Source organism: Hevea brasiliensis, chromosome 7 (assembly GCF_030052815.1).
Source record: "Hevea brasiliensis isolate MT/VB/25A 57/8 chromosome 7, ASM3005281v1, whole genome shotgun sequence".
NCBI classification, from domain to species: domain Eukaryota; kingdom Viridiplantae; phylum Streptophyta; class Magnoliopsida; order Malpighiales; family Euphorbiaceae; genus Hevea; species Hevea brasiliensis.
Window position 1 is genome coordinate 90071442 of NC_079499.1, and position 27317 is coordinate 90098758.

General features: G+C 34.3%; 1 pseudogene; it reads right to left on the reverse strand.

Moving 5' to 3' along the window:
- LOC131181381 (pentatricopeptide repeat-containing protein At2g22410, mitochondrial-like) overlaps positions 1-11732 on the reverse strand; it is a 33039-nt pseudogene extending 21307 nt beyond the window's left edge.
- Positions 11733-27317: the final 15585 nt, after the last annotated feature.

Consider the following 27317-nt stretch of genomic DNA (forward strand, 5'->3'; position numbering starts at 1 on the left):
CCCCAATAATAGTTTTCTTTTGATTTTTAAGTTGATTTCTAGTTTAATTTAGCTAAACACACAAATAATAAACTAAAATTTTCAACTTAAATTACTAACCTTAACTTGGATGTCCAATTCTTCAATTCTCTTCTTTTTTCCTTTTCTTTGTTTCTTCAATCTTCTTTTCTAATTGAGATAGTAAGCTTTTATGGAAAATTTTGGGGGAATTTAGGGTTATGTGTAGGGAAAATCAAGCTTGAATCAAGCTTTAATGGTGCTCTTTCATGGAGGTTTGAGAGAAAATTAAGAAAGGGAGAGAGAGCTACGGCTAAGGGTGGAAGACCACTATTTTTCTTTTAATTTTTGTTACTTTTTTATGTATTTATCTATTAAAATTGACTTGGTAAAAAATCTAATTAATTAGAATTTATTTACCCCATCATGCTTATGTCACCTTGGGTGATGTCATTATTTCTTTTTTTTTCTTCTTTCTTTTTTTTTTCTTTACGTTTTTAGTCTTATGGAAGACCAAAAAATCAAATTGATTAAATTTATTAATTATCTATTTATTGCATCATGCATGAGGTCATGCATGATGTCATCACTTTTTTCTTTTCCTTTTTCCTTTTTTTTATTTATTTTTTATTAGTTCTTTAATTTAATTTTCGATTCCAAAATTTTCTTTTCTCTGATTTTATTTGACAGTTAGGTCAGGAGTCAGCTCTCGGCCTCAATTGAACAAATTGTCCATCGCCAGTTCGACCCGATTTGCAAATAATTTAATATTTCTTTCGGATCCCTGACCTAATTATTTGACTAGCTTATCAATTCTTTTTCGTGACTTTCTCTTTTCCACTGTGTTCGCAATAGTCCTAAGGACCGCGGCGTCACATTTTTACGGTTCAAAATTTGAGTTTAAATCGACTTCGCAATCCTTCCCGAGAAAGTCACCCATCGCTGTGACTCTCGGCTCATTTAACTTCTTATGTTCTGTTTTTCTTATTTATACTTAACTAATTGACAATTACTAATTATTTGTGTTCAGGCCTTAACTAGGTGTCTTAAATACAGTTCTAATCCCCTTAATTGTTCGGACCGATACCGGTCACCGGAATAGTAACATATACCATAGTAAAAATTATGGTGTTTTGTCATCGGTAATGTCACTAAACCCACTAAGATCGCATATGAAGATGAATCCAAATATGCTGAACGTCTTGAGGAATGGGATTGGAAGAATCATCAAATTCTTACTTGGCTACGCAACACCTGTGCTCCATCCATCAAACTCCAATTTGGGTGATTTGATGCTGCCAAAGAAGTTTGGGACTTGTTAGTCAAGCGATACTCCACTTCGAATGCTATTCATCGATTTCAAATTTATGGTACTCTCAATCGCATAAAAACCAAGTCTGTCCATTAATGATTTTTTGTCTTAAATGACTGCTTTATGGGACCAATTGTCATTATCTGAACCACTCTGGCATGACATTCGTGATGTTGAACTTTATGCTAAAGAAAGAGATGAATTTTGGGTTTATCAATTTACCTTGGCTTTAAATGATGAATTTGAGTCAGTGAGATCCTCTCTGTTACATAGGGATCCTTTTTCCAAACTTGAGATTGTGGTTACAGAATTATTATCTGAAGAAACTCATCTTGCTACCTTGAAATCTCAGCAGTCTATCATCACTACTGACATAGTGTTAGCTACTCCAGCATCTTCTCAATCGCAAAATAAAGTGACTTGCAGGTATTGGCACAAACCAGGACATCACATTTCTAATTGCTTCAAGTTGCAATCTAAGCAGGGAATTGGATGAAATAATCAATCCAAATTTAAGTTTGGTAAGGCATTTACCCATGTTACTGCTGCTGCCGCTGAAAGTTGGTCTTCTAGTGACACATCTACCTTAGATGAGCTTCTTAACCAGATAAATATTGATACTTTAAAACAAGCTCTAGCCCATTGCATCACTGTTTTTTCCATCTCTTCTGCATTATTAGTCACCCCAGGTACATCTTTTTCTTGGTTCATTAACTCTGCTTGTTGTAACCATATGACTGCTGACTCACATCTTTTCAAAACCAAAAATTCCATATCTCATTCTCCTGTTATTCATACTATCGATAACTCATGCTTGTCTGTTAGTCATGTTGGAAATATTTCTACATCAACTTTGTCCTTACCTAATACCTTTCTTGTTCCTATGCTTTCACTCAATCTTATTTCTGTTGGACAATTATGTGATCTTTGTAACGATCGGGCTCCAACCACTAGAGGAATTATTCGCTTTGGCCATAAGCCTCACGGTTTTGTCCCATAAGTGGGATGGAGAACTTCCCAGGAGGTCACCCATCCTAGGATTTCTTTCAAGCGAGCACGCTTAACCCTGGAGTTCTTCTAACTCTCCAAGCCATTCCACCAAAAGGCGCCTCTAGTGATTAGTTCCCCCATCTTATATATCATTACTTTTTAAGCCTAAGACCATCTCCGTGCTTTGCCAATGTGGGATTTGCCTAAGGGACCTTTCTTCCCTGCCTTTCGGAACTCAGTGTCCTCGCTGAGGTTTGCCCCACCATCGCCAAAGAAGACACTCGAGCAGCTCTGATACCAATTAAATGTGACACCCCTTACCTGTCTACAGTGTAGCCGAGCAAGATATGCCACAATACCATTTTAATTCTAAGAATTCTTCAAAACCCTACCAAGTTCAAGGCTGCTGGTATTTTAAACAAGACATACACATGATGTTTACTAAATTTTCTTGTAAATTTGCATCAAATACCACTCCTTCAACATGAATTGAAAGATAAAAATCAAGTTTAGTTACTAACCTCTAATGGAGCTAATCCAAAGCTTGCAAGAACTCTTCCTTTTAATTTCTTTTTGCTCCCAAAAGCTTTACTATGAGGAAAGAATAAGTTTTCATGTTGGGAACTTAGGCTTTAGTTGGGTAAAAACCAAGAAAATCAAGCTTGGTAAAGCTTGGCTATGGAGGAATGAGAGAGAGCATGGGTGACGTTTTTGAAGAAGGGAGAGGCTACTGGTTTGCTCCATATTTCTGCCCTCTTTTCTTTATTTTTTATGTGTTATAATTGTATTTCTTGAATTTTGATTAGCCTAAGATTTTAATGACCTCATGCTTACTTAAGGATTAGGTAATAAATCCAATTTATTTTCATTTTCTTTTCTTTCCTTTGCTATTCATTTTTAATTAAATTTTCATCAATGTTTGTTCATATTTTATGTCATATAATTCACTTATATAAATGGACAAGGTGGTCAAAAATCATATCTGAAGACGAAATGACCAAAATACCCTCCGTTTGGCTTAACGAGTCAAAATTGTGTGTACCGATTGATTAATTTTTCCTTGTGTTTTCTTAACATTCTATTGACATGGGAACCCCAATGATCCTTTCCTGAAGTCCCAAAAATTATTTCATAAAGTTTTCCCTGGGTCTAGGGTTACTAACGGCCTTCACCATCACTTCCACTTCGGGTTACTCATCACTAGGGTTTTGGCTTGTTTAACCTTAGTGTATTTCGTTCCTAAAAATTTTCTTGATTTTTATGAGTATTATTTGGTTTATTTATAACTCCTCACTCTAGTCTATTTATAATTTCAAATATTCTAGCTGCCCAGACTGACATTGGTCGCCTGAACAGTAGACTGTATGGACTAGCTAAAGTGAGGATGTTACAATCTTGGTCTTGATTTATATTTTTCTCGTCATGGTTATTATGTGCAGGATCCGCAGATAGGACAGATCCTTGGGACCAGCCGTAAATTTGATCGTTTGTTTGAATTGTTATCTCTTCACCTTCCTTCATAAGCCACATCTGTACCTATCTCTTTATCTCAATGTGCTACCTTCATGTGTTCTACTACTTGGCATTCTTAACTTGGGTATGTTTCTCCTTCTAGACTAAAATCTTTATGTTCTAGTGGTCTTTTAGGAAATGTTAAGTATGAGAATTTTGATTGCTCTTCATGTGAACTTGGTAAGCATCATGCTTTACCCTTTAATAATAGTGATTCTATTAACTCTTTAATCTTTGATCTTGTGCATACTGATATTTGGGGTCCATCTCCAGTTGCCACCATGGGTGGTGCCACTTACCTTGTGATATTTATGGATGATTACTCTAGATTTACTTGGATTTACTTTATGAAAAATATCTCTTAATTGTCTCAAATTTATTCTAATTTTACTGCTTATGTTCAAACTCAATTCTCTTATACCATTAAAACTCTTCGAACAGATAATGCCATGGAATATAAAGATACTGGCTTTCTCAATCTTCTCTCTCAACATGGCACTACTGTTCATCGATCTTGTCCAGGCACCTCTCAACAAAATGGTCATGTAGAACATAAACATAGACACATTCTTGACACTGTACGTACCCTTTTTGGGTGTGCTTGTTTTGTTTTTCTTCAACCACATGAATGCTCAAAATTAGAACCTCGTGCACGGTTATGTTGTTTTTTGGGTTATGACATTGAGCATAAAGGTTATCAATGTTGGAATCCTATCTCTAAACGTCTTCGTATCTCTCGTCATGTTACCTTTTGGGAACATAAAATGTTTTCCACATTGTCTGAGTTTCAGTGTCCAGAAAATAGTTCCCCTTTCTTCACTAATCTATCAGTGGAGTTATTTCCTGATACATCTTCTCCTCTTAATGACGATGCAACTCCTTCCCCTAACATATTTAATGCAGGACAAACAAATGATCAACCTATGGTGACATCTGAGAGATCTAGTACATCTGCGGATTTTGTGTTCCCACCCATTGTTTATACTTCTTCTGATAGTGTACCTTCTAGAGTATGTCACCCACCATCTTATCTTCATGGTTATCACCGCTATTCTGCTATAGTTTCTTTGCATGAACCTTCTTCTTATAAGGAAGCCAATACTAATCCTCTTTGGCAACAAGTAATGCAAGAAGAACTGCAGGCCTTAACAAAGACTTCCACTTGGACCTTGGTTGATTTACCGCCTGGTAAAATTGCTATAGGATGCAAATGGATTTATCAAATCAAAACCTGAGTAGATGGTTTAGTAGAACGTTACAAAGCATGATTAATAGCAAAAGGCTTCACTCATGAGTATGGTATTGACTGCGAAGAGACTTTTGCTCCAGTAGCTCATCTCACATCTGTTCGTAGCCTCATAGCTATTGCAGCTGTGCGTAAATGGACACTTTTTCAGATGGACGTGAAAAATGCCTTTCTCAATGGGGATCTTTCTGAGGAAGTTTACATGCAACTTCCACTTGGTTATGATCATCCACCTGGTAAAGTTTGCCATCTTCAAAAGGCTTTATATGGACTTAAATAACCTCCTAAAGCATGGTTTGCAAAATTCAGCTCTATAATCAGCAAATTAGGTTTCTCTTCTAGCTCTTTTGATAGTGCTCCTTTTATTCACAAGACTCATAAGGGATATACACTTTTGTTGTTATATGTGGATGATATGATTATCACAGGTTGTAACACCCCTAAGTTCGGTAGTGCGTTCTACTGTTCCGGTGACTAGTGTTGTCCGGACAGCTAGAATGCCTAGAACTACACTTCGATATGAGTGAGGAGACATTAAATAATGAAATACAAGAAAAGAAAATACAAGAAAAATAAAGAAAAAATAATAGTAAAGAAATGCAACTAAGTTAAGCGAGCCGAGAACCCTAGCGATGGGTGACCGCACTGGGAAGTCACGGCGTGGACCGTTGACTAGCCCTGGACCACGGGGAACCCTGAAAAATATATTTAAGACTTAAAAAGACACCTATTGAAGTATAAATATCATAAGAAATATTAAAGAAAAATTAAATAATTAGTACAAAGAAAAGTGAGAAATCAAAAAACGGACAAAACCCGATGTTATCGAAAAATTGGGAATGCAACCCGAACAGGGGCATTGTGGTCATTTGACACCCCGAGTTGTCTTTTGACCTAAATTTCCATTAAAAATAAATAATATTACACTTGGAAAATATAATGAAAAAATTAATTTAGTGGTACCTAATGTAAATAACAAAAATGGAGTGTAAATGGAGTAATTATCACTTAAAACTTATTAAATGATTATCCTAGCATGAGTGGAGCACTATGGGAATTAAAAATTCACTAAGTGGGCAGATTACTCCACTAATGTCTTCTTCCTCTCAAATCCTCACTTTGCCGAATTGAATTTTCTCTCCATTGTCCACCATGGCCACACCTTGCATGCAAGCTCCACTCCTAATGATCAAGCCACAATTTCTCCAATTGTTCTTCATTAAACTTGTTCTACACAACATGGGCAGCATGTAGGAAGCAAGAAAAAAGAAGTTTTGGTGAAGATTTAAGAAGTCTCATCCATAGGTAAGTTTGAGTTTTTGAATATTGCTTTGTTAAAGTTTGTAAGCATGTTATGGGTGTTTGAATTATGAAGAAATTTTTGAGGTTTGATGTTGAATGGGAATGTGTAATTTTGGCAGCCATGGAAATACCTTGAAGACAGGTTATTTGTGCTTGTAAATGGTGAATTAAATGATTGATTAAATGTATATTGTGTAGGAAATTGTTTGGGTGATGTATACTTAGCGTATGTAAATGTAAAATGAGATTTAAAACTTGGAAAGTAATAGAATGTAAGTGTACCATTGTGGTAGTTTGTTAACTCTTGAAGAATGTTGGAATTCATGCTTGGTTTATGGAATAATGATGTTAAAATGTGTTGGTTGTTATGGCAGTTTGAATGTATGTATAGTGGTGTGAAGGTTGGACATATGAATGAGCTTGGTTATGGAGTTAAATTGTTGTAAATTTAGTTGGGCAAATTCTACACTTGTTGGTGCACATTGAATGTAATTGTAAGCTGCCAAAATGACCTATAATGTGTTGTGAATTATGTTTAGGTCATGGTACAACCAGAATTAGTTTGAATGTTAAGTTTGGTGAGTGTTAAAAGTGATGTTTGATATGTATGCAAGAATTGCAATAAGGCAGTTTGTGTTTTAGGCCTATAACTTTAAGTGTGTGGCTCCAATTGGTATGAGACCAATTGGAGGTGAAACTAGGCACAAAATGTGCCAACTTTCATGAAGGAAGCTTGCCAAAATTCTGCTTGCAAGGTAGCTTGAAAAATGACCAAATCCGGATTAAGTGCAAATGAGGCCTGAAAATTGACCATTTGGGCAGCAGTTAGTGTTTAGGCCATAACTCACTCAAAACAGGTCCAATTGACCTGAAATTTTAACCATGAATAGTTAAGACCCATATCTACAAGTCTTATGAAGACAACAAAGCCCAGAAATGACCATAAGTAAGTCAAACAGCTTGCACAAGTTCGGGTCCAAAAACTGGCCGAACCTAAAATGACCTAAAGTGACCTAAAATGACCAATTTTGGTGCAATTTGACCAGCAATAGTAAAATGACCATAACTTGGCCTACATAACTCAGAATGACCTGAAATTTTGCCCCGCGTTCCATAAGACATAGATCTACAAGTTTATAGTTTTGACCAAAATCCGAAAACTGAGGGAACTAGGTCGTCCGACTAGGTCAAACTAGTATCCCGGAATCCAGCAAATCGCAAGAAAATGCAGTATACACGGAAATGAATTTGGTAACATGTACCAACCCTAAAAGACTATCGAATGTGACATATTAATGACATTAAAACCTAAATTACCTAAAATGTACCAAGGGTCGACATAGTAGGTTGACTAAGCGAATAAATGAATTCAGTGAATTAATTATCAAGCATTATCGTTAGAGACAGTTTAAATGAGTACTGAAACACTTCAAATTGTGTTTTTCAGTTAGCAAAGACTCAGGGAGGGGAAGGAAACACTGAGTCAGAGCTAAGAGACAATTATTAGAGGTTTGTGCACAATAAGTATTTCTTTTGAATTTTTCAATTGAAATAAATTATGATTATTTATATGTTATTATTTTAAATTATGTTTGTGCACAATAAGTATTTCTTTTAAATTTCTCAATCGAAATAAATTACGATTATTTATATGTTATTGTTTTAAATTGTGTTTGTGCACAACTAGTTTTCAACTGATTTTACTCTGAATAATATTTCATATGATTAATTGTATGTTATTGTTTTAAATTGTGTTTGTGCACAATAAGTATTTCTTTTGAATTTTTTAATTGAAATAAATTACGATTATTTATGTGTTATTGTTTTAAATTGTGTTTGTGCACAATAATTTTGACTTCTCATTTTCTACTTAAAAATTTAATTCAACATTATAGTTTTAAATTGTGTCCGTGCACAATACTTTTATATTCACTACTTTTACTAGCAAATTTATGTGGAGAAATGAGTTATGAATAAGTTTTGATTGCTTTGGTTTTGGGAATATTATTTGTAAATTATTGTGTTGCCAACTTTGCAAATGGAAATACTGAGATAAAATGTGATTTATGGTTTGTATGAAATATTGTGATTTGAAATTGTTTTGATTCACACTTGGCATGACACTGTTACCATGTTCCTCCTCCATTTATGGGGTGAGTGTGATATATTCCTCCCTCTTTGACTTATCAGTCTGGGGTGAGTGTGATTATGTTCCTCCCTCTTTGACTTGCCAGTCTGAGGTGAGTGAGGATGAGTACTCATTATTTAGCTAGCTTCCTCCCTCATTGATTTCGATTATTGGGGTGAGTGTGTCTTGTCGTGGTGTACAACACGGCATGTGTGGAAAAATTGTGTCATGGCCTAAATTATGTTATCGATTGGCAACATTGTATTATTCAGTTATTTGATCGAATTGTGTTATTGATTTGCAAAACGGTATTATTTAGTTATTTGATCGAATTGTGTTATTGATTTGCAAAACGGTATTATTCAATTACTTGATCAAATTTGTGTTAGATGAATTTTGGAAATTGTGAAATGGAATTGTGAATCATTTGATTTGTGAACTGTCAACAAAAGATTTATATATCGCATTTCAAATTGTTATTGTGCACCACTAAGTAAAATTTACTCAGCGATAGCTTTTCATTGCTGTTGTAGGTAGACAGACTGACAGGGCAGCAGACTAGGCTGCTAGTACATTCAGCGAGAAATCATCGGGTATATTGAGTATACCATATTCTGCATTTTATATTGTAATGTATGTTCACTGTATGTATAAAGTGTTCTTGGTTTTGAGCAGTTGTAAAATAAAATTGTACATTAAAGTTGTAAAATAAATTATGAGTTATTTTGACTTGTAAAAATTGTATTATATTTCTTGTATCTCAGTCTTTGAAAAATTACTATGGATTTGAGTTGAGAAATATGTTGTGTTGAGAAACATGTTGGAGTTGAGATTTGGAAATATATATTGAAGTGCTTTTTACAGGTTTTTCTGAAGAACTGTTTTATCCAAAATACAGATGGCACTCTGTCAAAATTTTTACAGAAATTCCAAATAATTCACATGTGTTAGTTCTATCACTTCAGTTCAAAAAGGTTTTTAACACCTGTAAATAGTGCTCACCACTATAAAAGAAGTAAGAAAAGTTTTTAAAATCCATTGTAGTGTATTTAATGGGTTATCAGTAGATGGAGTTGGTAATTCATTAGGTATACTACGGGATCATATTATGCCTTACAGAGGGGTAGGGTGCGACACAGGTGATGATTTGCAAGGTATTAAAGAGGTGAAAAATTTTCTTTGTACTCAGTTTAAAATGAATGACCTTAGTCGTTTTAGTTTTTTTCTTGGGTTAAAAGTCTATTCTGACAGCACAGGCTACTATTTGTCTTAGGCCAAATATGCCATTGATCTTCTATGTTGAGTAGGTTTGACAGATAATAAAACTGCTAATACTCCTCTTGAGACAAATGTGAAACTTTCTCCTACGGATGGAACAATTTTGGAGGATTCAACACTCTACAGGCAGTTGGTTGGGAGTCTTATTTATCTCACTGCCACTCGACCAGACATAACATATGCAGTTCATATTGTTAGCCAATTCATGGCTGCTCCTCGCACTTCTCACTTTAGTACTGTAGTTCGAATCCTTCGATACATCAAAGGTATATTGTTCCATGGTCTTCATTTTTCTGCTCAATCATCGCTTGAACTAAAAGCATATTCTGATGCTGACTAGGCTGGAGATCCTACCGATAGAAGATCTACAACTGGCTATTGTTTCTTTCTAGGTGATTCTTTTATATCTTGGCATAATAAGAAGCAAACAGTAGTTTCTTGATCCAGTATGGAAGAAGAGTACAGGGCACTAGTTGACACTACTTCTGAACTTCTCTGGTTAAGATGGTTATTAAAGGATATGGGTGTCTCTCAATATAATGCTGTAACAAACATCTATTGTGACAATCAAAGTGCCATCTGAATTACCCACAATGATGTTTTTCATGAACGAACTAAACATATTGAGATTGATTGCCATTTTGTTCATCACCACCATGTGACTGGCAAGCTTTGTCTCATTTCAGTTCCTTCTACTGATTAGGCGGTAGATATCTTCACCAAAGCTCATCCACTTGGGTGATTTCACAATTTATCTTGCAAACTCAAGTTAGCAAATACTTTGCCTACTTGAGTTTGAGGGGGGATGTTAGAATACAACTGTCACATTTGTGTTAATTGTATTAAGCTGTTATTGACCCAATATTTTGTCATTAACCCAATATTACGGACCTTGATTTAGGCTTTAATCTAGGCTTTATTTTTATTACCAACCTTCTTTTTTTTCTTAACTCAATTATACTTGTATATATAGAACCCTATAAATCTTGTAATACACAGATTCAGAAATACAAAAATTCTTTCTTTTCTTAAAGAAATCACATTTTTCACCGAAATCTGGTCAAAATTTCGCTGGACCAATTCAACAAATCCATGTTTAGCTTCAGCATATGCACTACCTATAGAAGTCCAAGAGATGGCAATTTTATCAGGCATCCACTAAAAAACTCTTTCAGTTGATTGCATGAGCCCACACTTAGCATACACATCTAAAAGATAGTTTCTCGCAATTAAATCTATCTTCAACCTCGTAATCTCAGTAAAGAAACTCACAAACTTTCCCAAATCTATATCATAGCCTTGTGACCAGACTGAAAACAAGTTAACAATGGTAAACTCATCAGGTTCCACACCTAATTCTCTCATGCTTTTATAGACCAACCCACAGTGGCGTACCCACCAATAATCAAATTCAAAGAAACAAAGGTCCTATCAGATATAACATCTAACACTTTATGGGCAGACTAAGTAAACCCACAGGTAACGTATGCATTTATCAGGCTGTTTAGTAAACAAATATGAAACCCAGTATCCAGCTTTTGTACGTGGCTGTGGACAAGCACGAATACCCAATATGCTGATTTTGAAGCACAAGCACTGAGTAGAAAAGGTGTAGTAAACTCATTTGGAGAAAGACTAAAATTAATCGTTTGCCTATACAATAATATAGACTTCATCGGATCATTGCCATTGGAGTAACCCCTTATTAGACTATCGATTAAATAACATTAATTTCCATCCAAATTCATTGTTATAAGGAATAACATCAATTTCAGCAGTGATTTGGTTATTTACTCAAACTTTATGTTTTTTTTTTCAACTTCTTCCATTAAATGATGTCGTTTTGTTTTAAGGGTAATGTTTTTTTTTTTGTTTTTTCTGCCTCCCCTCCACACTAAATTCTTCTCCATCCCTAATTCATGCATCGTCTAGGGAAAATGATGCCATTCCAACCTTTTGCTTGCCATTTCCCATCTTTGTTCTCCTTTTTTTACTGAATTCTTCTCCCTTTTGTTTTGGCTTTTTCCCTTATCTCATGCGAACCATTTGTTATTTTGTGGTAGAGCATCTCCTTCTACACTTGTTTACTTCTTCAAGTGGGTTTAGTTCTTCTTGATTTGATGGGTAATAGTTGATTTCATGTTCTTCTTCATTTCATTAGGTTTACCTTATTTTTTTATTTGATTACCGATTTTTCCATGCCAAATAGTGAACCCACTATTCTTCTTTTAAGCATGCTCTTGGTAATGATGTTATCCTCCATGCTTTTAGTACTATGTTTGTATGTTTCTATAATTGTTTTGACATTTTGACATTTTTAATTTCTACTTAAAATGTCTACTTTTTTTTTTCCTTAGTGTTTTTGTTTTGTGTTTCTATCATTGGGTTTTTGGTTTTCTTTCTTCAATTCTTGGTATGTCATGTATTTATCTTTCTTCATATATTTTTTTTTGTTATAGATGTTAATTTTATACCTTTTGTTGATTTATTTTTTATGATGTTATGGTTGTCTTCTTAGTTTTGAGTAGTTATCTAGTGTGCTAACAATTTGTTCTTTGTTTTATTACTTTAGTTCTTGATAAGCCTTATTCTATTTTAAAGTTTCTTTCATATAAATTTTATTATCTTTGTTGCTGTAATTCTATTATTTTCTTTTAATTGTTCATTTACTTTTTCTATTATCCTATTTTGTTTTGTTTTCCTTCTATAGTTTTAGTAATTATTGTTGATGGTTTTATTTTATTTTGAGAATTTTTAATGATTATCTGGTGGTTTTATTTTATCATGTGGAAGCTTAGTTTTTCTTGTTAGTAGTATGCCTTAGAGCATATCATTTAGTATGTATCTTGTACATATTTTTATTAATAAAAGGCATTTCCACTTTTTCGTTTACATAATATATTTATTTGTAATAGAAAAGGCCCATTGATATTTTGTTAGAAATATTATTCTTAAGTTGTTAAGAATATGAGTGACAATATTTCTAGCACAAAGTATCATAAATAGGTTCACAATCGAGGATACTTCATAATAAGGACATGACTTATCCAGAAAGATTGTATTCATGTTTATTCTCAAGTTATTTATATGAGATATAAAAAAGATGGAATGGTGAGTCTCATGCCATATAACAAACATGGTAGGCACTTATAAATGATAAGTAGGCTGAACCAGTAACACTTATGACAAGCACATGGAGTTTACTCTTGTCAATGTTTTGTCATAAATCATATCAGTGCATATAATCTTTAGACCTGAGATAGCACAGTTATCTTGTATATAGGTAGTTTGAGTTTGATACTACTTTCATACTTATACTATGTATGGGTATATGGGCATGTGTTGGCTCCTACTAGTTATATATGGAGGTAGGTGTTGATCAAGATGGAATCTGTTCCTCTAAGTAAATAGAGATAAAATCCTATGTTCATTTAATTGTTCTTGATGTTTCAAGTTCTGGCAGAGACAGATAGATTTATCTGAGAAAAGAGTTTCGATGAGAAAATCTTTTAATTAAGAACTGGAATTAAAATAGAACATAATATTCATAGTAAATGGAGTTTGACATAAACCATGACTCAATTTTGAGTTGGGATTTTGTAATGGAGAGATTCTAGTGCATGGTAACATATGATTATAGGTTCATTTAAGGTAAACCTTATTACTAATTGGGTGGCCATGGCATGCTATGCTAGGTGTTAACCATGGTCTATGAGGTTCATAAAATGATTTAGAGAAATCATTTATGGTAAGAAAGAGTTCTGATGATATTAAGAGTTGATATCATGTCTCATTGCCAATTAGTGATGAGCCTAGTAAGTCACACACATACACAAGTGATCACCTATTTAAATATGATTTAATTAATTAATTAAAGAGTTTAATTGATTAATTAAATAGGTTTGGTTTGCAATTAAATTGCAAAGTCCCTAGCATGACTTGAAACCAAATCTAGATTAGTGGATGTGTAGTATAAATTAAATTTATATTTAAAGTGTTTAAATATGAATTTAATTAATGAGAAATTAATTAATAGAGATTATTAATTAATTTATATTTGATATAAATTAATTAGAAGAAGAAAAATAATTATTTTGGGTTAAGAACTCAAAATTAAGACACAGGGGCATTTTGGTCATTTCACAGTGTGACACGTGGCACCATGAGATGGTGACACATGGGATTACACATAAGCTTGCCAAATGTTTTTTAATCATGTAAGATGATTAAAATCAAGATTAAATATAGGTTTGACACTTGGCACAATGTGATTGGGTCACTTAAACCTAGAGCTAATCAAAGGGTGACATGTGGCAAGGGTTTAATGTGTTAACCTAGCTATTTAAGTGTGGTTATGAAAAGAAAAATAACTAGCAACCACTCCTCTCCTTTGTCACGCCACTTTGAGGCTTTTCATCTATTCTTCTTCATCTCTCATCAATTCAAAGAGATTAGCCATCAATCTCTTGAATTAAGAACACTAGAAATTGTTTCTAGTGTCCTGTTTACATCTCTAATCTCTTAAAAGGCAGAACTTGAATTTCTAATTAATAGAAAAAAGCTTTAGAAGCTGTTCAAGGGCTGCCATAGGTGTTCTTGGTGTGGACAAGCTAGAGGGACAACATCTGGTGTCCTGAAGACGAATCTCAAAGGCGCAAACACGCTGCAGTGCATCAAGAGGTTAGTGTAATCGTTCTTGATTTAATCTAGGGTTCTAAAATTAATCTGATTAATTTTAAAATCTTAAATGGCAAATACAGATCCAAAAACATATTAAAAGAGTTTTAATATGTTGTTTATCATTGAAATCAAATAGATAAAAATAAATCTTGCATGATGCATGTGACCCTAGGTGAAAATTTTTGAATTCAATGGTATAAACTTGTGTTTTTCACGCTTCTGTTCCTTCAATTGGTATCAGAGCTACTATATTTGCCATTTAGATTATTGATTATATGATTTAATTGTGTGATTTGATCATGAGATGATTGATCCATTGCTGGTTGCAATGGATATGTGGCGGCACACATGGTGAAGCCACCATTGGTGGCGGCAACAATGGTTCTTCAAGGTGGCGCAAGGTTTGCTTTTTAATTTATAATTGTTGTATGATCTAAAAGCTCATCCTATGTCTAATTAAATTGTTTAATTAGAATTTTAATCACACAATTAAATTATGATTCAAATTAGAATTTTAAAAAATTGTTTGAATGTGATTCAAATTTGAATTTTAAAAGTTGTTTGAATGTGATTCAAATCTGAATTTTTAAAGTTGTTTGAATCATATTTAAATCTGATTTTTTTAAATTGATTGAATAAAATTCAGATCTGATTTTTTAAAAAATGTTTGAATGTGATTCAAATCTGATTTTTTAAAAAATGTTTGAATGTGATTCAAATCTGAATTTTTAAAATTGTTTGAATGTGATTCAAATATGAATTTTTAAATTTGTTTGAATGAGATTCAAATCTGAATTTTTAAATTTATTTGAATCATATTCAAATCTGGTTTTTTAAGTTGAATATGAGATATTCAATTTAATTTAAGTATGTATGTTTTATTTAATTGTTAAATAGTGATATGCATTATGGATGATCATGGACTATAAAAGACCAATGTGATTGGATTTATTTCTTTTATGTTTCTTTGGGATTGTAAATTAATTAATTTATTTTAATTTATTTTGGGCATGTATTATTAAGTTTGTAATAATTTTTGGGTTGTAATTTCATTTATTTAAGTTCTTGTAAATTCACCTTGGTATGCCAAGGATTACCATGTAATATTGGATTACAAGAAGTTCAAGGAGATCAAGAGCATTGGTGGGACCAGTGGGAGGACTTCAAGATCAAGTGTTAATTATGTACTCCTTCAGCAACTCTTGTAAAATGAATGAATGAATGAAATGCACCTAGGAATGCCCTGATTCAATTCTTGGTGGCATTCAATTCTTGGTGGCTCAGAATTGAATCCCTTAGAAAGTCCATGATCATACCATATTTATTGCTTATCCATGAATGCATGAGATGTATGGGAATGTATGCTATTATATGATATATGCATGCTAATTGGATAATGTGCAAAGTGAGACCTTAATATTAATTAGAATGACCATAAAATCTTCCAAACAAATGATTAAGTTGGAAATGCTATAATTAAAGTAATTATAACATAGGCCCTCCATTGGGGCAATTATTTTAAGAAATTTTAAATAGTTGCATAAGATGCAATTAATTTAAGAGATTTTCTTAAGAATAATTGTTAAGCATGAGATGTTGTAAATATGTAAATGGTTTAGTGGCCAATATTGGATGTACCTGAGGACATTAAAATTATTTGCATAATTACTGGCTCAATGGGATCAACTTAACTAATGCAAGATAAGTCAATAATGGATGTACCTGAGATTTTGAGCATTAGGGGCTAGGCAAAGGATTGAACCTCACATGAGATGTGATGGGCAAGGAGTTGCTCACTTATAGTTTATTGTAATTCCAATAATGGATGTACCTGAGGATGATCAATAAAATTATAAGAATTCAATCACCCACTAGAAATTTATCCAACTAGGATTTCCGTTTTCTACTTTGGAAGTGTAGGATTCGCTAAGTTAGTGGGAGGACCAATTTCATTAAAAGACCATAATCATTTTGGTTAATTACATGATACATTTACTAATTAATCTGGTTATTTTCTGTAGTTAATTTTCTGATAAAAATGAGCACAAAACAACCACCACCATCCAATATCCTTGCAAGCATACTTGATCACAATAGGTTGACAGGACCTAATCTGTCTGATTGGCTAAGAAATTTGAAACTTGTCCTGAACCTTGAACATATAGGATATGTTCTAGATTCAAATGTTCCTGGTCCCTTACCTGCAGAGGGCACACAAGAGGAACATGAAACTTTAGACAAGTGGAAGGAGCATGATATGAGAGCTAAGTATTACATGCTTGCTTCCATGAGTAATGAGTTACAGAAGCAACATGAGAACATGCAGAGTGCGAGTGAGATCCTCCTTCACCTACAAGAGTTGTATGGTGAGCACAAAGAGAATGCTAGGTATGAGATATCTAGATGACTATTCCGTATGAGGATGTCCGAGGGATGTAATGTTGGGGATCATGTCCACAAGATGATTCGGCTGATTGAGCAGTTGGAACATCTTGACTTCAACATGGATTTCCAACTACAGACGGATTTGATCCTTTAGTCCCTTCCTGAGTCTTTTGGGAATTTTTTGACAAATTTCCATATGACTAAACAAGAATGCACCTTAGCTGGTTTACTCAGCAGGTTATTGCCCAAAAGAATATGCCAGGCAATAAAGGAAAAGAGGTAGCTTTGGTTGCATCTTCTTATGCTGGAAAGTCCAACAAGAAGAAGGGCAATAAGAAAAAGAAACCTCAGATTCCTGGTCCTTCCAAGAAAATAGCTAAACAAAAAAGGAATACTAAAGCTGATGGAGGCAAAGGAAAGTGTTTCCACTGCCAAAAGGATGGGCACTGGAAAAGGAACTGCCCAGACTATCTTGCTTCTCTGAAGGACAAGAAGGATACACCTTCGGAAGGTATGTCCATATCTTGTTATTTAGATTCTGATGATACTCATAGTTCATCTACAGCTTGGGTTTTAGATACTGGTGCCAGTTCTCACATTTCTAATGATATGCGTGAACTAGCAAACAAGAGTACTATGCTCAAGATATTAGAGTCCAAATTGGCAATGGCTCAACTGTTGAAGCTTTAGCCATAGGATCTAAATCTTTTTACATGTTTGGACATGTTTTGTGTTTAGATAATATTTTATATGTACCTGATGCTTTTAAGAACATCATTTCTATATCTAGTTTGACTAGAAATGGCTATGAATTTCAGTTCACAGATGATGTTTGCAATATTTATTTTGGAAATAAATATGTTGGTTCGGGTTATATGAATGATGGTCTTTATTATTTGGATAATAATGACAAACACAAATTGAATTCAAGTGATCTAAAAGAATGCAATGCCATGGTGAAAACCAACTCAAGTTCAAAATATATTTGGCACTTAAGGTTATGTCATGTTGCAGAAGATAGGATTGCAAAACTGGAGAATATGGGGATTCTATCCTCATTGGGCTCTGAGCCTACTCCAACTTGTGAATCTTGCCTTCAGGGCAAAATGACTAGATCACCCTTTGTTGGACAAGGGCTAAGAGCTGAAAATATTTTGGAGCTAATACATAGTGATGTATGTGGTCCATTTAAAGAAATGGCTAGAGGGGGTTTTCATTATTTTATTACCTTTACTGATGATAAATCAAGGTTTGGGTATTTGTATTTGATGAAATACAAACATGAATCTTTTGAAAAGTTTAAGGAATTTAAATCTGAAGTAGAAAATCAAACAGGAAAGAGTATTAAAGCTCTTCGATCAGATCGTGGAGGTGAATATTTGAGTACTGAATTTGATGAATACTTGAGAGAGCATGGCATTGTTTCTCAGCTGACTCCTCCAGGAATGCCACAACTGAATGGTGTATCTGAAAGGAGAAATCGTACCCTATTCGATATGGTACGTAGTATGATGAGCTATACTGATATGCCAATCTTCTTTTGGGGATTTGCATTAGAATCGGCTTTGTATATTCTGAATAGGATTCCATCAAAATCAGTTTCTTCCACACCTTATGAGATATGGCATGGAAGAAAACCAAGTCTTAAGTATGTTAAGATTTGGGGTTGTCCAGCTTATATTAAAAAGCTGAATACGGATAAATTGGAGACCAGATCAGAAAAAGGTCGATTTGTTGGATATCCAAAAGATAGTTTTGGATATTATTTTTATTTTCCTACTTCACAAAAGGTTGTGATAAGTAGAGATGCCACATTTCTTAAACAACAGTTTGTTCAAGAAGGAGGCAAAGGAAGGCAAATAGAGTTAGAATTGGAGAATTCTGACCAACCAAAAGATCAGATGGATATAGATCCATCTAGTCAACCTATACCCATTGATGAAACATCTACAGCTGTTCCTCGTAGAACAACCAGGATATCTCACCCACCAGTGAGATATGGTTTTCTTCATGAAGAAGAACAAGAGTTGTCTACTCATGAAGAAGTAGATCATGGAGATGATCCACTTACTTATGAAGAAGCTATATCAGATATAGACTCTTCAAAATAGATTGATGCTATGAAATCCGAGATTGATTCCATGTATAAGAATCAAGTTTGGGATCTTCTTGACCCACCTGAAGGTATTGTACCTATAGGGAACAAATGGGTTTTCAAGAAGAAAATTGTTCTGATGGAAAGGTAGAGACCTATAAGGCAAGGCTAGTAGCGAAAGGGTTTCGCCAAAGGCAAGGAAACGACTATGAGGAGACTTTCTTGCCTGTTGCCATGCTTAAATCAATTAGGATTTTATTAGCAATAGCTGCATACTATGATTATGAGATTTGGCAGATGGATGTCAAAACAGCTTTTCTCAATGGATACATTGAAGAAAACATTTTCATGGAACAACCTAGGGGTTTTGAATCCCAAGATGGTTTTAAGGTATGCAAGCTAAAAGAGATCCATTTATGTGTTGAAACAAGCTTCGAGGAGTTGGAACATCCGTTTTGATGAAGCCATTAAATCCTTTGGTTTTATAAAAAATGAGGATGAGCCATGTGTATATAAGAAGGTTAGTGACAGTGCTATCACTTTCCTTGTCTTATATGTGGATGACATACTGTTGATGGGTAATGACACAGGTATGTTGACGACTATAAAGGTATGGTTGTCAAATACATTCTCCATGAAAGACTTAGGGGAGGCAACCTATATTCTTGGGATTCACATCTATAGAGATAGAGCGAAAAGAATAATTGGTCTATCCCAAAGTTTATACTTGGAAAAGGTGTTAAAGAGGTTTAACATGCTTGATTCCAAGAGAGGATTGTTACCAGTGAGACATGGTATCCACTTTTCTAAAGAGATGTCTCCAAAGACACCTGAAGAAAGAGATAAGATAGCCAGGATTCCATATGCTTCGGCTATTGGAAGTTTAATGTATGCAATGTTGTGTACTAGGCCGGATATCGCATATGCTGTTAGTTTGACTAGCAGGTATCAATCCAATCTAGGTTTGGAACATCGATAGTCATCAAGAATATCCTTAAGTACTTGAGAAGAACTAAGGATTTATTCTTGATTTATGGAGGTGGAGACTTGCAATTGGATGGTTATACTGATTCTGATTTCCAATCAGATATCGATGATAGAAAGTCTACCTCTGGATATGTGTTCATTTGTAATGGAGGTGCAGTCAGTTGGAAGAGTTCCAAACAGAGCACGACTGCAGATTCCACTACAGAGGCTGAGTATATTGCTGCATCAGATGCTATAAAGGAAGTTGTTTGGATAAAGAAGTTCGTGACAGAACTTATAGTAGTTCCTTCCATTGAGTCAGCAGTTCCACTACACTGTGACAATAATGGAGCAGTCATACAGGCTAAGGAACCAAGGTCTCACCAGAAATCCAGACACATAAAAAGGCGCTACCACATTATCAGAGAAATAGTTGGGCGAGGCGATGTATCCATGCAGAAAATAGCATCAGCTGAAAATCCAGCTGATCCATTCACTAAGCCTATACCACAGACTCAGTTAGACCGACATCTTGAGAAGATAGGTCTAAGATATTGTAATGAATGGCTCTAGTGCTAGTGGGAGATTATTAGTAGTATGCCCTAGAGCATATCATTTAGTATGTATCTTGTACATATTTTTATTAATAAAAGGCATTTCCACTTTTCTGTTTACATAATATATTTATGTGTAATAGAAAAGGTCCATTAATATTTTGTTAGAAATATTATTCTTAAGTTGTTAAGAATATGAGTGACAATATTTCTAGCACAAAGTATCATAAATAGGTTCACAATCGAGGATACTTCATAATAAGGACATGACTTATCCAGAAAGATTATATTCATGTTTGTTCTCAAGTTATTTATATGAGATACAAATAAGATGGAATGGTGAGTCTCATGCCATATAACAAACATGATAGGCACTTATAAATGATAAGTAGGCCGAACCAGTGACACTTATGACAAGCACATGGAGTTTCTCTTGTCAATGTTTTGTCATAAATCATATCAGTGCATATAATCTTTAGACCTGAGATAGCACAGTTATCTTGTATATAGGTAGTTTGAGTTTGATACTACTTTCATACTTGTACTATGTATGGGTATATGGGCATGTGTTGGCTCCTACTAGTTATATATGGAGGTAGGTGTTGATCAAGATGGAATCTGTTCCTCTAAGTAAATAGAGATAAAATCCTATGTTCATTTAATTGTTCTTGATGTTTCAAGTTCCTGGCCAGGACAGATAGATTTATACAGAAAAGAGTTTCTGATGAGAAAATTTTTTTAATTAAGAACTGGAATTAAAAGAGAACATAATATTCATAGTAAATGGAGTTTGACATAAACCATGACTCCAGCTTGAGTTGGGATTTTGTAACAGAGAGATTCTAGTGCATGGTAACATATGATTATAGGTTCATTTAAGGTAAACCTTATTACTAATTGGGTGGCCATGGCATGCTATGCTAGGTGTTAACCATGGTCTATGAGGTTCATAAAATGATTTAGAGAAATCATTTATGGTAAGAAAGAGTTCTGATGATATTAAGAGTTGATATCATGTCTCATTGCCAATTAGTGATGAGCCTAGTAAATCACACACATACACAAGTTATCACCTATTTAAATATGATTTAATTAATTAATTAAAGAGTTTAATTGATTAATTAAATAGGTTTGGTTTGCAATTAAATTGCAAAGTCCCTAGCATGACTTGAAACCAAATCTAGATTATTGGATGTGTAGTATAAATTAAATTTATATTTAAAGTGTTTAAATATGAATTTAATTAATGAGAAATTAATTAATAGAGATTAATTAATTAATTTATATTTGATATAAATTAATTAGAAGAAGAAAAATAATTATTTTGGGTTAAGAACTCAAAATTAAGACACAGGGGCATTTTGGTCATTTCACAGTGTGACACGTGGCACCATGAGATGGTGACACATGGGATTACACATAAGCTTGCCAAATGTTTTTTTAATCATGTAAGATGATTAAAATCAAGATTAAATATAGGTTTGACACTTGGCACAATGTGATTGGGTCACTTAAACCTAGAGCTAATCAAAGGGTGACATGTGGCAAGGGTTTAATGTGTGAACCTAGCTATTTAAGTGTGGTTATGAAAAGAAAATAACTAGCAGCCACTCCTCTCCTTTGTCACGCCACTTTGAGGCTTTCATCTATTCTTCTTCATCTCTCATCAATTCAAAGAGATTAGCCATCAATCTCTTGAATTAAGAACACTAGAAATTGTTTCTAGTGTCCTGTTTACATCTCTAATCTCTTAAAAGGCAGAACTTGAATTTCTAATTAATAGAAAAAAGCTTTAGAAGCTGTTCAAGGGCTGCCATAGGTGTTCTTGGTGTGGACAAGCTAGAGGGACAACATCTGGTGTCCTGAAGACGAATCTCAAAGGCGCAAACACACTGCAGTGCATCAAGAGGTTAGTGTAATCGTTCTTGATTTAATCTAGGGTTCTAAAATTAATCTGATTAATTTTAAAATCTTAAATGGCAAATACAGATCCAAAAACATATTAAAAGAGTTTTAATATGTTGTTTATCATTGAAATCAAATAGATAAAAATAAATCTTGCATGATGCATGTGACCCTAGGTGAAAATTTTTAAATTCAATGGTATAAACTTGTGTTTTTTACGCTTCCGTTCCTTCATTTCTTTCAGTTGAAATTCTGTTTCTTATGTCAGATATAAGTTGATTATATTATAGAAATGATTTTGAGGTTAATTGAGGTAATTTATCAAATTTGTTGGGGGATAGGAAAAACCAAAAAAAAAAATTCCATCTTTGGTGTGAAAGTTGGCACCCCAATGGTCCTTTGTTTGTCTATTACTCCTTATACGGAGGACGGATTATAAATGTGGATACCTTGCCTTTCAATATAAAGCAAATGTTATCAAAGAAGATAATCTATTGCCTTAGCTTTCTTCCAGGTCTCCATGTAGCAAGCATTTGGTCTGCTACCCTGTGATATACTCTTTTCCATACTGGGTTTTCGAGTTTATTACTCGGGGTTCCTGATTAAATGACTTGGAGTGAACTTAAGGCAATCAATAGGGTGGATAACTTTAGTGCTTGGTTTCCAAAGGATGTTTCTATGCTTAGCTTTGTTGCACTGTTAGCCATATTCATAGGCTATTGATTAAAGCAAAGGCAGATTAAATTGGGTTTATTGATGAGTCTTCACAATTATTTTCATAGAATCATCATAGAGGCTAACAACAATACATGTTATGGTGATTGTTTTGATTATTGTGTCAATGTAGTTTTACATTACAAGAAGTTTTTTTTACCTGATTATCACCATGATAATAAAAGATATTTTAAAAGAAAGGTTTTTAGGTGATTTGAATTGACTTTGTGTTCAGCAACTTATCAAATTTGTAAGGAGAGAATTAAATTATGTTTTGACTGCCATGATGAGTATGAAGTTCTTCAGAAATATCACCTCTAATATTTTAAATGACATTATAGGTTGGATGGGAGCTTTATCAATACGGAGCTTTGTATGTAGAGGAATAAATTACCTTTTCCTCTTAAAAGACTTCCTATAGTTTTATTTTGTTTAGTGGTTGTCGCAAGAGTTTTGCGGTCGCCGGACGATTCTCACCGAAGTAGAAAAAGTGAAGAGTCACCACTTTAATTTTGAGAAAAATTAAAGGAAACCATTTGTGAGAATAAAATTTTATAAAACCACTTCTAAAATGGAGATTCTAGGTTCGGGGTCCATTCATGGGTGGGGAAGGTGTTAAGCATCCCACCTCGCCCCTCAATGAGGATAAGCAGATTTAACGATGTGCTTTTCATAATTTAAGATCGATAATTTTGAGGTTAGAATTATAATGTTGGTCCCTATTACTAATAAAAGGAACATTTGATATTTCACCATTTTGGGTTTTCCAAGAACACGAGTATATGGGATGACCCTACAGTGAATTGATGTTGTGTTTATTTAATTTGTTAAGTATTTTATTAAATTCCTCATTCTTTGAATTAGGACTCTAATACCGAAGATATGTTATTTGGTCCCTAAAGATTCATACCGAGTGAGGAGGACTCTTAGCTCACACATTATGTACCTCATCATTGGCATTTAAATAACTGAGGGTGCAGTGTGTGTAATGGATACTTTGAGAACCAATATGGGTATAGATTTTTATTCCTTTAAATTAGGACTCTAATTCAAAAGGGATGTGTTAATTAAAACCTAGAGAATTTCCTTTATTAATGAGGACTCCTAGTTAATTGAGGAAGGCCCCATCATCAGCATAATTACCAGTGAAACCTTTACCCATATTGTTTCATCTTTAAGGAATTATGATATTTTTTTATTAAGCTATACTGAAGGAAGAACTCTACCCTAATAATATAAATATGAGGGCCTTGAGTAGGACTTTCCATCGGGCCACAATATAAGATTCGGGATTCTTTGGAAGGACTCTCCCATAGACCCATTGTTTAGAATATATGGTGAATTTTATAATAAAAGTATTGGGGCTAGAAAGGAAAGGACTCTCTCCCGATCTACCCTAATTTATACAAAACATCTTTATTAGAACTTTGGCCAAGAGAATTCGGGAAATGACTCTCTTTCGATCTCTTAAAATATTTTAGAACTTTTAGTTAAGAGAAATCAGGAAAGGAATCTCTCCCGATCTCTTAAAATATTTTTATTAGAACTTTAGCTAAGAGAATTTAGGTAAGGTCTCTCCCTCGATCTCTTAAAATATTTCTTATTAGAACTTTGGCCTAAAAAATGCAGGAAAGGACTCTCTCCCAATCTCTTAAAATATTTTAGAACTTTTGAATAAGAGAATTCAGGAAAGGACTCTCTTCTGATCTCTTAAAATATTTTAGAACTTTTGACTAAGAGAATTCAAGAAAGGACTCTCTCTCGATCTCTTAAAACATTTTTATTAGAACTTTAGCTAAGAGAATTCAGGTAAGGACTCTCTCTCGATCTCTTAAAATATTTCTTATTAGAACTTTGGCTAAGAAAATTCAGGAAATGACTCTCTCCCGATCTTTTAAAATATTTTATAACTTTTAGCTAAGAGAATTCAGGAAAGGAGTCTCTCCCGATCTCTTAAAATATTTTTATTAGAACTTTAGCTAAGAGAATTCAGGTAAGGACTCTCCCCCAATCTCTTAAAATATTTCTTATTAGAACTTTGGCTAAGAAAATTCAGGAAAGGACTCTCTCTCGATCTCTTAAAATATTTTAGAACTTTTAGCTAAGAGAATTTAGGAAAGGACTCTCTCCTGATCTCTTTTGGTTGAGAACTTAGGAAAGGACTCTCTCCTGATCTTTCTGATATAGTATCGGACACTTTATAAAGGTTAAGTTACAGGAATTCTAGGAAAGGACTCTCTTCTGAACTCTATTTTGAAAAGTGAATTTAAAAGTCACAAATATTGATCTGAACTCTTTGTCAATCTTCTGTGTAATTCCTCGATCTCTACGCTATCCGAACTCCTTTGTTTCCACCCCTATAGCTTATTGTCCGAACTTTTCTATTCCGGGTTTCGTGTCTTATGATCCGAGTTTGTCTTAATTTTTCGATCTTATAGCTTATCGTCTGGGCTTGCCTCGATTTTTTTTGGTCTCATAATTTACTTGTCCGGGCTAATCTCGATTTTTGACCTCACAACTCATTCGAGCCTTTTACATCAATCTGGAATACATCTATTTTCCTAATTATTTTCCTTATTTATTCGGATCGAAAATTTCTAAATCGTCACTTTTATCCATACTCCTTATGGTATTTACGGAGTGTTAGCGACTTGAACTTTCACTCTCATACGAAATAAAAAGAATTAAAAGTAATGATAACTATAAGACTTGCGAATGATAGGAGGCCAAAGATAATATTTATGACACAAGTCAAACTTGATACAACCCTATTATGAAAACTTGGTGTGATAAGGCACCTTAAGAATACTCACGTCATGAACACAAACTAGCGATATATTAGAGATTGACAAGTTAAACGCTTACCTGTAGAGAGCTGAAACAATGGATAAATCAATACTGATGCTCTGCAAACTCTAGAGCTGCTATAGCTGAGCTAACAGAGTGACTTTGAATTATTGAAGGAGATGACAATGAGGCCTTAATGATGAACTGCGATTGGGCTCTTAAGATGGTGCATGATTGTTAAGGGTATGGATTGCAAAACCTATAGCTTTAGTGAAAAGATCCTTTAGAAAACTTGTTTCTAAAGTCTCTAGGAATTTCAAGAGCTTCAGAATGAAGGACAATAATACTATATCGAAATTCAGAGGTTTCCTGACAATAATCGCTTTCCCCCACTACAGTATTGCATGCAGGTATTCATAGGGAATGGGTACTCAAAATAGAGGGTCAAGATTCCAGCAGGATGAGATGGAGGGCTCAGATTTAAAAGGACGTGATCCAACGTCTTAGAACTAAAGAGAATCAAGATTGAGGGTCAGGATTTGGTTCAGAATCTCTGTCCTTTCATTCTTTAATCCAACGATCAGGGTCTTACCTAACAATATTGATCCAAGGGCTGGGAATAAAAAGTCCCGAATCTGTTATTTACTTTTGATCCGAGGGCCTTAAATCCATCCTTATAATTATGATCAACGATGTAAGTTGAGACATACTGGGCTGCTTTAACCGTTTGAAATCCGACGACGAAGGGTGCATCCTTACAAATGAAATGGGTGGTGAGGGTTAAATCATACCTAAAATGCTTTAACTGACTTGGATCTGACGGTAGGGGAATTATTCTTATGAATTAAGGGTTATGATTAAAAGTGATTCGACTCCCTGGGCCCTCTGATCTCTATAAGTCATTCCTCGATCTACCCGAACTCTCATAATGATTGACTGATTTGAGGCTTATTATTTCGATCTCTATCCACTTTTTTGCATTCGGTCTTTTCTTGCTTCCCGATCTCTTCCTATTCCCTGATTCTTTCCCGTATTTCCTCTGCATCCGACCTGTATTTCAAAGCAATAAATTCTTCAATTAACAATGAGCCGCTTCGAGTTCTGTAGGCATTAAATGTCAAGGCCCTATATATATGTGGGAGGGGAGCCTGTCATTTTCACTTTACACTTTTCTCTCTCTGGCTAATTTCCCCATGCGCCACTTCTCCTATTCTAACTTTTCCGATAAGAATTCTCACCATGATGACCGCTTCGATGTTTTTTCGATCATTTTCTTTGCCCATCACCTAAAAATGGATGATTTCGGCGATCAGAGAATTATGAGAGTATCATCCGATGACAGCGAGAGAACTAGACTAATTTACCAATCAGAGTCTAAACTAACTACCGTGCTAGTCTCCAATCAGTTTACTGGTATGATCTGCAGATAGATCTTGGACAAGGGGACAACTAATTTCAATCTTAAT